The sequence below is a fragment of the Papio anubis genome, chromosome 3 (assembly GCF_008728515.1).
Source record: "Papio anubis isolate 15944 chromosome 3, Panubis1.0, whole genome shotgun sequence".
Taxonomy (NCBI): domain Eukaryota; kingdom Metazoa; phylum Chordata; class Mammalia; order Primates; family Cercopithecidae; genus Papio; species Papio anubis.
In genome coordinates, this window is record NC_044978.1 from 66,346,377 (window position 1) to 66,361,831 (window position 15,455).

Below are 15,455 nucleotides of genomic sequence, written 5' to 3' on the forward strand. Positions count from 1 at the left end.
CAGATTTTCAGAGAAACCTAAATGTTCGCTAAAATCAACATGTATATCTCATATTTTTACATATACCAGCTTCCCTTTACTTAGTTGTGGTTTTAGTTTAAAAAAAAAATCAGGTTGGGGCCAGGTATGGTGGCTCACGCCTATAATCCCTACACTTTGGGAGGCCAAGTTGGGAGGATCACTTGAGCCCAGGAGTTCAAGATCAGTCTGGGCAACATGGCAAGAACCCATCTCTACCATAAAATGAATGAATGAATAAGCACGCCTGGCATGGTGGTGCAAGTCTGTAGTCCTAGCTATTCAGGAGGCTGGGTTGGGAGGATGGCTTGAGCCTGGGAGGTGGAGGCTGCAGTGAGCTGAGATCATGCTGCCACATTCCAGCCTGTGTGACAGAGCCAGACCCTACCCCAAACAAAACAAAACAAAACCAACCAACCAACCAAACAAACAAACAAACAAAACCAGGTTGGGCCTAATGTAAATCAAGAAGTCAACACAAAATAATTTTATACTCTTTCTTTTCCATTTTTCTTTTACTGTGTTAGATTAGAAATCTAAATAGTTTTTTCCAAATGAATGTAATTGTCATCTTAGCCTATGTGCAACATGTACATACTACTCTAAAAAGTGTCAATTCTTGTAAGAAAACTACAGAGTGAATACTCTATACCTGCATATTTCTATTAATAAAATGCTAATAATGGATAAGTAGCGTAACTAATTTGAGACTGTCATGAAATAAACTTTTATTCACGTTCTATTTTAAAGAATTATATTTAAAATTTAAATTTAGTCTAACTTTTTTCCTAATACCATCTGTCAGAAAATAATAATATAATCATGTACAACAATAAACAATGACTTACTGAGTGACTGTTATGTACTAAGCATTTACATGTTATATTATTTCATTTAATCTCAAAATACCTCAATGAAATGAAGCTTTACTACCTGTATTACCTTTGCTTTTTGAAGGGTGTACAGGTAGTAAGTAACAGAACCAGATTTCAGACTCACATCTGTCTTGCTCTAAAAACCATGGTATTGACTGGTTCTCAAACCTGGCTGAGTCTTCTGAAATTATAGATTGACAGCTCTCACCCCCTCCAAGATTCTGATTTAATAAGTCTGGTTCAGGGCCAGGAAATCCTTGGTTTTTCAAAGCTTATCTGGTGATTCTGATGTACAGCTAGACTTGGAAAGTACTGTACTAAGTTATTTCTGTTTTCTTCCTTCCTTAAACTGTGTATAATGCAAAACCAAATAAAACTGAAAAAATCCATCTTAGATTTCTAAGGAGCTTCCTTCTTTGTTTCCTTCTCCCCAACAGATGAGCTACCACTAGCCAAGGCATAGCTTTTATTAAAAGAAATTTGGTTTCAAGTGGCTTTTGTTGGAAATAACTAATTGAGGGAAGCAGGGTCAAGAAAAAAGTAAACTGGGAAATAACTATCTTTCAATTGGACAGAACCTATCCAGTACCCAGGGAATATTTTTCTTTTTATTCTTCTGTCACTGACGAAGGAAATAAAGAGAACTACTGAGGGAATGGAGCAAATGCAAACTAAGAAAGAAGGAAAGACAACAGTTTTATACTTTAAGTACAAAAAATGCAGTATTTACAGCTGAGAGGTAAATGGGAACATCTAATGCCTAGGCAGATGGAAGTCCTAGAATTAGTCAGCAAATTTCTGAGTGCCTACCATGTGGGAAGCACTATGTTAAGAACTTCATTATCTATATTCCAGAGAGTATTTGATACCATTGGGTTAGTTAGAAAGGAACAATATAATTAAAACCTAGGTATAAGTTCTAGTTGGAAAAGCTACGGACTTACCTTAGATAACTAGCCACTGAGTGTCTATTTGCCAGATGCTATACTATGAAGAATTATTGGCTTTACTGGTTAGTGGTTTTTAAATTAAAATTCTTTTTCCTATAATAAAATTTATAAAGGGAAATTCAGTTATAAAAACATGTAGTTTAAAAGAATGACTCCTAATGATGATTTTATGTTTTGTGCTTTATAACGGTATTTTAGTTTCTACATTTCAATTTAAAAATAATTAAATAATTTTAAGAGGTAGGCAGAGTTAGTGTCATTTCATCAGTTTGATGAACAGGAAGTAGAAACTCAGAGTTTCAGAGCTTACCTGCGACCAGAGAGTCTAGTAAGTAGCAAATCAAGGACCCAAATTCAGACTTTCTGACATTGAATTCACATGCCATATAGCTAGACCTCAGATGATACTAAGCTTGGCATTAATCAAACTTAATATGACCAAATTATTTTCTGTAAAGTGTGTATCTAAAATTAGAAAACAAAAGCAAATATATAGGTATTTCATAAATTATTCACATAGGAAGTGACTATTAGGTTTTCTTCATAAAACAGCCAGAGAAGATAAAGCCAATTATACAAACTACCCCAAAGCACAGCATTACTTTGGGGCAGAACTTGGCCTAGAACTAGGCCCCAAAACAGCCAGTGGGCCAAACCTATTTTCATAGAGCACCTGAGCTCGGAATCATTTCTACATTTTTATTAATTTATTATTATTTATTATTATTATTTTCTTTGAGACAGGATCTGACTCTCTGCCACCCAGGATAGAGTGCAGTGGCACAATCTCAGCACAATGTAGCCTTGATCTCATGGGCTCAAGCAATCCACCCACCTCAGCCTCCTAAGTAGCTGGGACTTCAGGTGCATATGACCATGTCCAACTAATTTTTGTATTTTTTTGTAGAGACAGGGTTTTGCCATGTTGCCCAGGCTGGTCTCGAGCTCCTGGGATCAAGCAATCCACCCACCTTGCCTCCCAAAGTGCTGGGACTACAGGTGTGAATCACTGTGCTTGGCCAGTTTCTACATTTTTAAAGGGATGTAAAAAAAAATAGAGGAGGAGGAGGAAGAAGAGAGTGTAGAGGGTGGTGAAACAGGAGATTCCACAGAGATCATATGTGGCCTGCATAGCCTAAAATATTTACTACCCGGCCCTTTACAGAGAAAGTTTGCTGACACTTGTTTTATTAAAAAAACAGATACTGAGTGAGACCTAAAAACAAAAAGAATATTACCTGCACAATCCTGGTACACCAGATAATAAAAAATAATTTTAAAGTTTAGTTAAATCTTCTTTATAAAGGAGGAATTAAATACAATATCCTTTTCTCTTTCAAAATACTGAAATGTTTTAAGGTAGCTTAAGTTCAGCTTTTAAACATCTGTATTCTCAGCAATTTCTGATTGGAGAATCATGTCAAGTGGAATTTCTAATATTTGTCTACAATGTGCAAAAACACAAGAATCAAGGTAGAGAATTATAGTATGAATGCCAAAAATAAGAATTTAGCTTACCTATGAGATATGTAATTCCTTCCTCACAAAAACAAATCACACTCTGGTTTATACCTACTAGAAACATCGGTAATTTAGATATCAGTAGTGACCCTACTGATACTTCCTACTACAGTGTCAACCACAAGTTTTAAGCAGCATATGTACCACATATGGACCTCTACAAATATGAAATCTGTCTCCTACCACCACAGAGGGTAAAGAGGTTTGAAAAAAAATCACTTTTGTTCCAAAATGTATATGAAAAATAGCTAAATAAATGGTTATATACTAAGTTTTTGTTGTTGTTGTTGTTTATTCTGAGACAGAGTCTCACTCTGTCGCCCAGGCTGGAGTGCCGTGGCATGATCGTGGCTTACTGTAACCTCTACCTCCTGGGTTTGAGTGATTCTCATGCCTCACCCTGCTGAGTAGCTGGGATTACAGCACTTGCCACCATGCCTGGCTACTTTTTGTATTTTTAGTAAAGACGAGGTTTCACCATGTTGGCCAGGCTGGCCAAACGCTTGAACCTCAAGTGATCTTCCCGCCTCAGCCTCCTAAAGTGCTGGGATTACAGCCGTGAGTCACTATGCCTGGCCATGGTTCTACTACTAAGTTCTTTATTAGCTTTCCCTTTCCTTTGTAATCACATGTTCAAACACTGTATACATTTTTTTGATAAAATTTCTCTAGAAAGAACACATTTTCTGTTAATGATTTTAACAGAATATCCAATGATAAAGGCACTAATTCTTATAGTAGTTGCAAAAGGATGATATTTATTATGTGTGTGTACATGTATGGAAAACCACATCAAGTTCTATTCCTGATATTAAGGTATTAACTAAAGTCTCACTTAAAGTATGTGTGAGTTGGTTGGGGGCAGTGGCTCACGCCTGTAATCCCAGCACTTTGGGAGGCCGAGGTGGGCGGATGGCCTGAGCCCAAGAGTTCCAGACCAGCCTGGGCAACATGGTGAAACTCTATCTCTACGAAAATACAAATAAAATAAAATGAAATAAATTAGCCGGGTGTGATTGCGCATGCCTGTATTGCCAGCTACCTGGGAAGCTGAGGCATGAGAATCAAGAATCACGTGGACCCAGGAGGCAGAGGTTGCAGTGAGCCGAGATCATGATACTGCACTCCAGCCTGGGTGCCACAGTGAGACTCTGTCACGTACATACAGACATATGTAAATAAATAAATAGTGTGTGGGGGCTGACAATTTTCAGAACTGCTGAAAACCACATTCAGTTATCCAGGTGGGAAGGCAACCTCTCTGCTCCCATCCTACTCCTCCTTCTAGATTGCTGGCATCTGAAGGAAAAGCTGCCTATGGTCCTCATCCAATTAGGTACACTAGCTTGAAAATAGTTCTTCAAAAGATATTCATTCTTTTTGGCTTCTTACTACGCTCTATCACCCTGGACCCAAGAGTGTAGGTGATGTAGAAAACATAAATGATCTATCTAGGAATGGAAAATGGGCTGTATGTGCATGTAAAATCATGACAGTGTCCATTAGCTCTATTTCTTAAGCTCAAAAACAGATCAAGTACCTTTCAATAATCTTTTTAGTGTAAATGAGCTTTAGAATCAGGAGTGGAGAAGCCTATGTGCAGGGACTGATGGAAGCACAGGAGCACGTGAAATTAAATACCATTTGTACACTTGCAGCAGCATTGTTTTTCCAATATTCTTTATTGCAAAGATTTAATATGTCAGCATATTATGGATTTAAAAGAGGTTGCCAGCTAACATTCTTAATATATTTTTTAGGAAAATGTAAATTTGGACAATTTATAAAAAACAACCCAATTTTTAGAACACAGTTCCGTCTTAATCCTATCTACATAAAACAAACATGGAATTTCTACATACATTCAGAGAGAAAACACATAGAAAATTTCAAGAGTTCAAACCCACAAGTCTGAAAGAATAAGTCCTAGAAGAAACAATGTGAGTGATTTCTCTCAGGGAAGCAACGGTCTTATACAATATACAGATTTCATAACTTATGTTTTCATCAGCAAAATTTCTGAGTAATTCATCAATTAGAGGTGTTGTTCAAGAATATGAATGGAGATACATTTGTTTCTTAAACCATTTTTTTTTAATAGTTTCTAATAGACAAGGAAAACCTGGGTATCTGTTATGGATTTACAGAAGTAGTATATAAAGAGTAATTGTCCTTAAAAATTAATGTCAGCTACAGAGTGGAATAATAGACATGAGAGACTTGGAAAGATGGGAGGGAAGGAGACGGTAAGGGATGGGATGAGAAATAAGGGTAAGGAATGAGAAATTACCTAATGGGTTCAAGGTACAGTATTCCAGTAATGGTTACACTAACAGCCCAGACTTTACCACTAGAGTATAGCCATGTAACAAGTGCACTTGTACCCTCTAAATCTATTTCAAAAAAACTCAGCATTTTTGAAGCTTATAGAAGGAGTCCTATATTTCCTCTTGTATTATTAATGAAGAGTCATTTAAATTATAGAGATGATTAAACAGAATTTGATGACATAAAACTAATGTAGCGTACTTTCTCCTGGCTGACTATAAAATGACATAAATTATGCAAAATAATGTTTTGAGATCCGGCCACTGCACTCCAGCCTGGGCGACAGAGTGAGACTCCGTCTCAAAAAAAATAAATAAATAAATAAATAAATAAATAAATAAAAAATAAAAATAAAAATAATAATAATAATAATAATGTTTTAAAACATACCACCAAGACACCATTCCAGAACACAGCCAATGAAGAAAGAGAACAGTAAGATACAAGGAGGCAGTGCTTCACAAATGCGTGAGCTGATCTTCATAGTCCCCTAGGCGGCCACATGGCTCAATGTGTCTGAAACACTGGAAAGGGCAAAGCAAAGCATAATGAGGACCCCAGGAGACGGAGACCTACATATTCATGTTGGAGGAGTTGAGCAGAAAATTAGAAAAATCAAAATTGTTTTCTTCTTTCCTAAATTAAAGAATCTATGCTGTTAATATCAAAAATACTGCCTCTAAACACTTATTAAGGAAGATGAAGTGAAGACACGAGGACATTTACTTTTTTAAAAAGAAATCACTGATAAGAGGACTAGAGTGGAGGTAGGAAGTCTCTTTACTCCTAAAAAAATCAAGCTCTGGCTGGTGCGGTGGCTCACGCCTGTAATCACAGCGCTTTGGGAGGCCAAGGCCTCCTAAATCAGAGCACTTTGGGTGGATCACAAGGTCAAGAGATTGAGACCATCCTAGCCAACATGGTAAAACCCCATCTCTACTAAAAATACAAAGATTAGCTGGGCATGGTGATGCACGCCTGTAGTCCCAGCTACTCGGGAGACAGAGGCAGGAGAATCGCTTGAACCCGGGAGGCAGAGGCTGCAGTGAGCCAAGATCATGCCACTGCACTCCGGCCTGGTGACAGAGCAAGACTCCATCTCAAAACAAAAACAAACAAAAAAAAGCAAACAAAAAAAACACAAGCTCTTTTCTACAGTTAAAAAGTAAATGAAAAATAACATGATTACACAGACACTAAATTTAAGGTTCATGAAGAAATCTTTTCCTTAAGATATAATAAACTTGGTTTCTCTGGAGTTAATATGAAGGCTTTTGTACTTCGAAAGCTTTTGGGTACATTGAAAGCTAAATCAAGTTCCCACATGAAATATTAATGCTATCATTTTACACTGGTGGGCATGTTTTATTTTAACAAGCATCAACATGCTATCATTACAACAGCTCATTCCTGTTGGGGGAAATGTAAGACATTTAGGAAAAGCTTAAGGTATCCCTCCTCCTCCCCCCTTCCCCCACCTCTCACAAGGCAAGAGTAGTAAACACAGGTAAGATGCTGGGCTACAGGCCCTCTTCCACTCTTTCCCTTACAACTTTTCTGCAGAAGTGTAGACTTGTTTTAAGACCTTAGCTGCTGAAAATGAATTATCGTAATTTTCAATCAACACAGCACACTATCACATTGGTCCATACAAGGCTCGTCTCTAATTTAATATTTCCTTTCACCCCCAATATTGGCTACTGGCCCCTTCCCTCCAACCACACTAGAGATGAAAACTCTTGTATTTAGTATAGGGCCTTGTATACATATATTCATCCTTGAATAATGCATACTACTGTTTTATTTATGATGTCTTTAATTTATATAAATAATATTATGTTATAGGTCTTGCTTTAAGCCTTTTTTAATAATGACTACTACATTTTTAAGATCTTGTGTGTTGTTGTAGTACTGAAAAACAGAAGAGCATATTTGAGAGCTGCTCTGGTATTATATTACTAGCATGGCCTTTATGTTATCATGAGCTGGTCTGAGACTCACTTGGTATTCTGTTGAACATGAACAATTTCACAGAACAGCAACATTAGACGAGGTCACTTTGTGACAGTAACAGATCAAGACAAAAACAAGACCACTGCATACTCAGGTATGGACAAAATATGAACACTGTTCAAGCCACAAAATAAACATATATTCCCAGTTCCAGCTGATAAGAGTGACTGCTTCTTTACCAATTACACCATTAGCTTCACTCTATTCTTCCCTCTTTACAGATTATTTAATTAAGATAATCAATCATGGTGTTGTCTCTGCCTCCTAAAAGTAAGCAATCCAGTACAATGTCCACTTTCTGAAGCTCTCCCCCAAAATCATCTCATACAGGTCAGCTCCTATAATTCCCTCCTAACATCTTCTTGCTAAGATACCCACAGTTCTACAAGGTGTGCATTACCCCTCCATACAATCAGGAACAAACCCAATTTGTTCCACTCCAGGTATGTGTTCCCAGGGGTCTCTGGCTGGAGGGCATTGCCTGAACATTTATTTTATTGCTCTCTTACAGAGTGTTCCACAGGATGCATCTGTTGCATTTTACTTGAGCATTCTCATAGTGATGGACACTTAAGTTGTCCTCAACCTCACACTACCAGAAACACTGCCACAGTAAACATCCTGGGACACACCACATTATCAAGCTGAAATGTGTTTCAATAGAATATGTACATGAAATGGGACCCCGGGTGACAAGTTATAAACATATTTACTTTTACAAAGGACTGTGACATTGCTCTTCAGACCAGCTGTGTCAGCCTGCATTTTAACCAGCAGTGCATGAATGTCCTCATTACCCCAAATCCTCACCTATATTTTGATTTACCAACTGATTTTTCAAAAACTTCTTCCCAAATAGATGGGAAGTGGTATGTTGTTTCAATTAGCATTTCTCTAATTCCTCATAAGGTTGAACATCTCTCTTTATACACTTAAGACATTAAGGACTCTCTTCCATAAGTTGTCTAGTAGTAACTTTTACTTTCGTAAATATTGGTTTCTTCTTCTTGATTTGAAAGCATTTTTCATATGGTCTACATATTTATCTCTTGTCTGCTTATGACACTGCAGGTATCTTCTTCTAATCTCTCACTATTCTGTTAATTTTTTTTACTCTTTAATCATTGAATCTTTAGTTTTGACAATGTAAAGCAAAAAAAAATGTATCCCTGATAGTTTGTGCTTTTGCACAAGTAGGGTTTAAGAAGTTCTTCCTCATATCAAGATTAGAAAATAGGCTGGGCAAGATGGCTTGCCTGACCCTAGGAGTTCAAGACCAGCCTGGGCAAAATGGAGAAACCTCATCTCTACAAAAATTAGCCGAGCATGGTGGTGTGCAGCTGTTGCCCCAGCTACCTGACGGGGGTGAGGTGGGAGGACTGCTTGGGCCCAGGAGGTTGAAGGTGCAGTGAGCCATGATCATGCCACTGTGCTCCAGCCTGGATGACAAAGCAAGACTGTGTCTCAAAATAATAATATATATATATATAAAAAAATCAGAAAAATATTATCTTACATTTTCTTCTATTAGCTCTATGGTTATACCTGTCACTTTTAAGTCCTTGTTCTCTGTGGAGTTCACATGGTATGTGATGTGAAGTAGGGGCCCAACTTCATTTTTAAAATTTTGTAAACCAGTCTTTTCAAGAACCTACTAAGCAACATTCCTCTTCCCCACCATGGTTCTGTTTTTGACCTGTATCTTCTCTTTCATTAGTGTAAACATCTGTTTCTATGCCAGTTCCATACTACTTTTACAAATATGGATTAAAATGTTGAAAAAATCATCCCTCTTCCTGATACATTTCAAAATAGACTTAGCTATCTAAGCAACTTTTTTCTACATCAGAGTCAGTTAACTGAGGTTCCCAAAAAGTCCTATTATAATTTTAACTGGAATTGAATTTGGGGAGAATTGGTATCTTTATGTTGTTATGTGCCCCACCAATAAACACGTTATAGCTCTTCATTTAACCAAGTTTTCATTTATGTCCTTTAGTAAAGTTTTGTAATTTGTTCCATAAAGCTATTATAATTTTGTTAGGTTAATGTTTAAATGCATTATACTTTTTGTAATTTTGTGAATTTTGAAATGTAGTCACTGCTAAATATGGAAAAACAAAACTACTGATCATTGAAAGTATATAGCTTGCTTCTTCTAGTTCTAAAAGTTTGCCCACATAGACAATGTATAACCTCCAAGTAAGGACTATTTTGTCTATTTTAGTTTCTCTTTTCCACGCCACAATTTCCCTGTCCACTTCTATTTCACTTTCGTTTTTCTTATTGGACTAGTCAGATCTATGTCAAGAATATATATTTGTCTTGCTTTGTATAAAGTTTGATTAAAGTTTTGGTATTGATATTTGTTGTAGGCTTTTGTATATAACTAGTTTGTAAAGTTTCCTTTTATTTCTAATTTTCTAAACTTTTAATTATATAAAGTTTATCAAATGCTTTTCAAAGTATACTTTTAGACAATTATATAATTTTTTTCACCTATTACATATTTTCACCATTGATATAGTGAATTTCTTTGATTTTTTAATGTTAAACCATCCTTGCCTTCCTTAGATAAAATACTATATTAAAAAATTACCAGCCGGGTGAAGTGGCTCATACTTGTAATACCAGCACTGTGGGAGGCCAATGCAGGTGGATCATGAGGTCAGGAGTTTGAGACCAGGCTGGCCAACATGGTGAAACCCTGTCTCTACCAAAAATACAAAAATTAGCTGGGCGTGGTAGTGGCTACTCGGGAGGCTGAGGCAGGAGAATCATTTGAACCCGGGAGGCAGAGGTTGCAGTGAGCCGAGATTGTGCCATTGCACTCCAGCCTGGGTGACAAGGTGAGACTCTGACTCAAAAAATAAAAAATAAAAAATAAAAAATAATACCATTGGACTTATTCACTAAATTTGATTTAGAATTCCCACACTTGTAATGATAAGTGAGGTGGACCTATACTTTTCTCTTCTTGTGCTATGTTTTGGAATTAAGGTTGTACAAGCCTTGCAAAATTAGCCAGATAGCATCCGGTTTTTTAATTTTTTTAATTTTTTTATTTTTAAAGCATCCATATGAGACAGGAGTTACATCCCCTGAAAATCTGGTAACAATGTCCTATAAAATCTATTTGGCTTAGGAAAGTGTATCTGTTTACAAATGAGATTCTTCAGAAACTGTACCTAGACTTCATAATGAGTCTTAAATTTTAAGCTTAGAGTGTCTCTAAGAAATGAGCTGTCTAGCAGAAAGTTCTGTTCCTTGTCTCTAGGAAAAATGATCTGTTCCTATATAGTAGCCCCAGTATTGTGAACCAACAAAGCAACATCTTAATGGGAAAATCTTTAAAGCATTTACACTTCAAAAATAGGAAGCAGTGGTCTTCTGAAATAACAGACTTAAGTAACAGTGAATTAAATGAAAGAAAATTTCCTGAAGGCCCCATAAAGTGGGTGAGAAATGTTTTGCCTCTGAACCTAGTTCCTGGATCTATTTCATTTTGATGGTCTAAGCTAATGCTCTTTTTTGCCTATAGATTATAGGAAGATAGTGAAATTGGTTTAGGTACAGATTAAAGAGGCAACATTTCACTAAAGATGTAAAAAGTTATTAGGGATACACTTTGATGGCTAAGTTTATGCTTTCTGGATAATTAAGACTAATGAAGCCTTCAAAGCTAGGAAGCTAATTTATCAGGCAGACTATTAAATAGACAGATGAAACTCCTTCTCATGGTCTCAACTACTACATTATTTAACTTATCTTGTGTATGCTGCCCCATAGGGCTATAACAATTTTTATAAAGTGTTAGGATGAATGCTGACACACATCTTACTTTGTTTATCATTGAAGCCAGGCCAAAAGGCACTAATTAGGGTAGTTCTGCTACACAATGTTTATGTACTAATTACCCCACTTCCTAAACCAAATATTCCAAGAAGTACTAAGAATGCATGGCAAAAAGTCACTGGTTGCAGCATCAAGTATGCTGCTTTACAAACAAAAAGAACAATACACTCTGCAAGGAAGAAAGCAATAGAAAAGTTCACACATGATATATAAAGTATGGTGAACAACTATGTTTTCCTAAAGGTGTAACAAGCATTATTATATTCAATAGCATAAGTACTTAATTTTAATAAGAATGGAGACTTCCAAATTAAAAAGAAAATAAAAATTTTAGAAAAAGGAAAATTTTAAACCACATCACACACAGTCAAATAATTATATATAAATATATCGAGACATATTTGTGGGAAATTTATGGAAAAATTAGAAAAACACTTATGGAAAAATACAAGTTAGTATTGCAAAATCTTATTTTTAAATTCAGTTTAAATATTGAGAGCTTTCTACATGCTAGACAGTAGGGTTCCAAAGATGAACAAGACATACATGTTTCTTACCCTCAAGAGCTTGCAGGGGATAGGCCGGGCATAGTGGCTGAAGCCTGTAATCCCAGCACTTTGGGAGGCCGAGACGGGCAGATCACGACATCAGGAGATCGAGACCATCCTGGCTAACACGGTGAAACCCCATCTCTGCTAAAAAAACAAAAAAACTAGCCTGGCGTGGTGGCGGGCGCCTGTAGTCCCAGCTACTCGGGAGGCTGAGGCAGGAGAATGGTGTAAACCCGAGAGGCGAAGCTTGCAGTGAGCTGAGATCCAGCCACTGCACTCCAGCCTGGGCAACAGAGCCTAACTCCATCTCAAAAAAAAAAAAAAAAAAAAAAAAAAAAAAGAGCTTGCAGGGGAAGATGGACAATTAACTGAGCAACCAAAATACAATGTAAAAATGCTATGATGTAGGAAATAGCTCACAGATCACTTACTGTAGTCTAGAATTTCATTTTGTATGTGTGTGTATAAACAAATTTTAGAAATAGGAAGAACTTTCTGGAACTTTCTAATCTGTCCTCTCTCCCTGGATGTGTATGTATGTTTTGTAGTACTTATCCTTCTGCCTATTCCTGTTTGCCTTCTTTCTGTTTCCTCATTTCTTGTGCTTTTTACCTTATCTGCTTTTGTTTCCTTACTTGGCCATTATATAGAACAAATGTATATTTATAGTACTTTTATGCATTGCTTTTAAAAATCTCATCCTGACAAAAACAGTGATAATGCTGAAAATAATTATAACAACAGACCTACTATGTGCCAGTGTGTTCTGAGAACTTTTATAAGCATTAACTACTGCTTTAATTGTTACAAAAATCTACAAGGTAGGCATCAGTATTACTTCTGTGTTCCAGACGTGGAAACTGACATACAAAGAGGCTAAGTAACATTCTTAGGGTCACACAGCTAGCAAAGGGCAGAGCTGGACACACCTGCCAGTGTGGTTGAAATCCTACTGGTTTTATTTAAAACAATAGCTAACACTCACTGAGTTAACTATGAGGTACTGTTCTAACCATTTGAATCGTTCCACGGATATGATCTCGTTTAATCCTAACAATCACCCTGTTAAATAGGTGGGTTTGGCCGGGCGCGGTGGCTCAAGCCTGTAATCCCAGCACTTTGGGAGGCCGAGACGGGCGGATCACGAGGTCAGGAGATCGAGACCATCCTGGCTAACACAGTGAAACCCCGTCTCTACTAAAAATACAAAAACTTAGCCGGGCGAGGTGGCAGGCGCCTGTAGTCCCAGCTACTCGGGAGGCTGAGGCAGGAGAATGGCGTAAACCCGGGAGGCGGAGCTTGCAGTGAGCTGAGATCCGGCCACTGCACTCCAGCCTGGGTGACAGAGCGAGACTCCGTCTCAAAAAAAAAAAAAAAATAGGTGGGTTAATAACCCCATTTTAGGGATAAGAAAATTGAGGCCGAGTAGGTTGCCCAAGTCACAAAACTAAAGGTTTTTTTTAAAAAGTGAGAAAAAAAAATCCAACAGAAAGTTAAGAAACTGAATTTTGAAAAAAGAAGAAAAACCATAAACTAAATTATCTTTATTTTTATGTAAGTCCACATTCTCTAAGTCAACACTTTGGGGAAAAAAGTTGTTTGCCTCACACTAATAAATCAGACTAAATATTAATACAATGTCATCAATCAAAAAAGAATTTCCTGGTTCTTTAATGAAAAAGGAACAAATAGCCTCTGCCTTGTCATTTTTCAGATATGCTCAGTAATTCAGTGAATCATTTTCCTTTCATGTAACATAAACGCAAAGTTAACTTTTTTTCTTTCTACCTTTAGTATTACCACAAGAAACTCAGGTAATAGCACATTTAAAAGATATAGGATCATATTATCAGTTATAGACAGAATCTGACAACCAGAAGACAAAATGAATGCTTTTCATAGTCTCCATGTTTTCCATCAAAAAGTACACATATCCCATGAGTAAACTGTTACACTTATCTCCTTATATTCAGGCAATGACGATTGGGGCATAGAAAAATAAAAGACACTAATAATTTATTTGTGCTACTGCATAAAAAACTCCTCTAAAAAACTTTAATTCAAAAATCTAGTGTTCTGAATGCTGAAGTAAATGTGTCCCCGGTGATGGGGTAAGTCTTCTTAGAATGCCAGAAGACTTACTAGTTCAAAAGCACATCAAAATTCAGATTAGGAAAAGGAGGTAATTAGCGCCTCCAGCTTTGTTTAGGGTTATTAGTGCCAAGAACTGTAGTCAAAGAGTACATGCAATCAGTCTTTGCACATTATAATTAGATGATGGGAACGACAGAGCTCTACATTGTAACTACTAAAAATATTAACAATTGTCAGAACCTCCAAAACGAACCCTATCAAGTTTTTTTTCCAACTCTGATACTAGAGCTGTGTGACCTATTGCTTTTCTAAACATTCTTTAAGAGAAACTGTTTAAGGTGAATATTTTTAATTTCTATATACTGTTGTAACCCAAAGGCCTAGGCACACATAGGCAACCAGGTGTATTGACTTGAAAAAGGTATGAAATCTGATATGATTGACAAGTTAGATTTGGAATGGTGAACACGAAGGCTTAATTATTTCCTCGCACTGCACCTCAGATTTCTGAGAAGAAAATAGGAAAACTTTGTATATAAACATAACCCAAACTTAGTTCTCAAATTTCACCTTGCTTCTTACTACTTGCTATTTGGCTATTTCCTTTTGAATCTGTTTTCCCTGGCCTCAGTGGCTAATCGAATCTTTCCTACTCCCCTCACAGCTTCAATGAAGTCTCAGGTGTTCATTCTTTCATTGACTTTGCTCATGACCTCAAAATTCCCCGTTTTAGGCCCATTACTTTAAATCAGATGAAAAGCTGACTTGTGCTGTCTTTCTTCCTCACCATTCCAATTCATCCATAACCCTTACCAGGTTAGCCACTTGTGGAAAGGCACCTTAACTCTGTTACCTCCAACAGGACAAGATTGTGCACTCTCAGTTATTTCCCTCATCTCCCAGAATGTTTTCAATTCAACAAACATTTATTAAGCACCTACACAGATGTTAGGTACAGTGCTAAACACCAAAACACCAATAACCCAAATGTTACCCTTAAACAATCCTCTTCCTTTATGTCTTCAAACCCATACTAACAAGTATCTTCCAAAAATCTCTTAGTCTTCATTCCTTCTGTGGCCAGTGTTTCTACCCAGTTCACAGTCCACCTCAAGTTATATCCTTATATAGCTTTTCTTGATCATTCCAGTCCAGAGTAATCTCTCCTTTCTTTGTTCCAATCATTTAGCACTAACCAGAAACTATACCAACCATACAGTCTGTTACCTTTATCTATTTTACAATTAGGC

At 36.9% G+C, this 15,455-nt stretch overlaps 1 protein-coding gene across 7 annotated transcripts in view; it reads right to left on the reverse strand.

The window, feature by feature from the left end:
- Positions 1–15,455, reverse strand: part of SPATA5 (spermatogenesis associated 5) — a 405,297-nt gene that overhangs the window by 164,661 nt on the left and 225,181 nt on the right. Inside the window, exon 16 of one of the 7 annotated variants that reach the window (XR_002522189.2) lies at positions 6,083–6,216. The exons of the other annotated variants lie outside the window; for them this stretch is intronic. The gene's annotated coding sequence lies outside the window, so the exon portion shown is untranslated. The remainder of the gene's footprint in view (positions 1–6,082; positions 6,217–15,455) is intronic. 7 annotated transcript variants of the gene reach the window in all.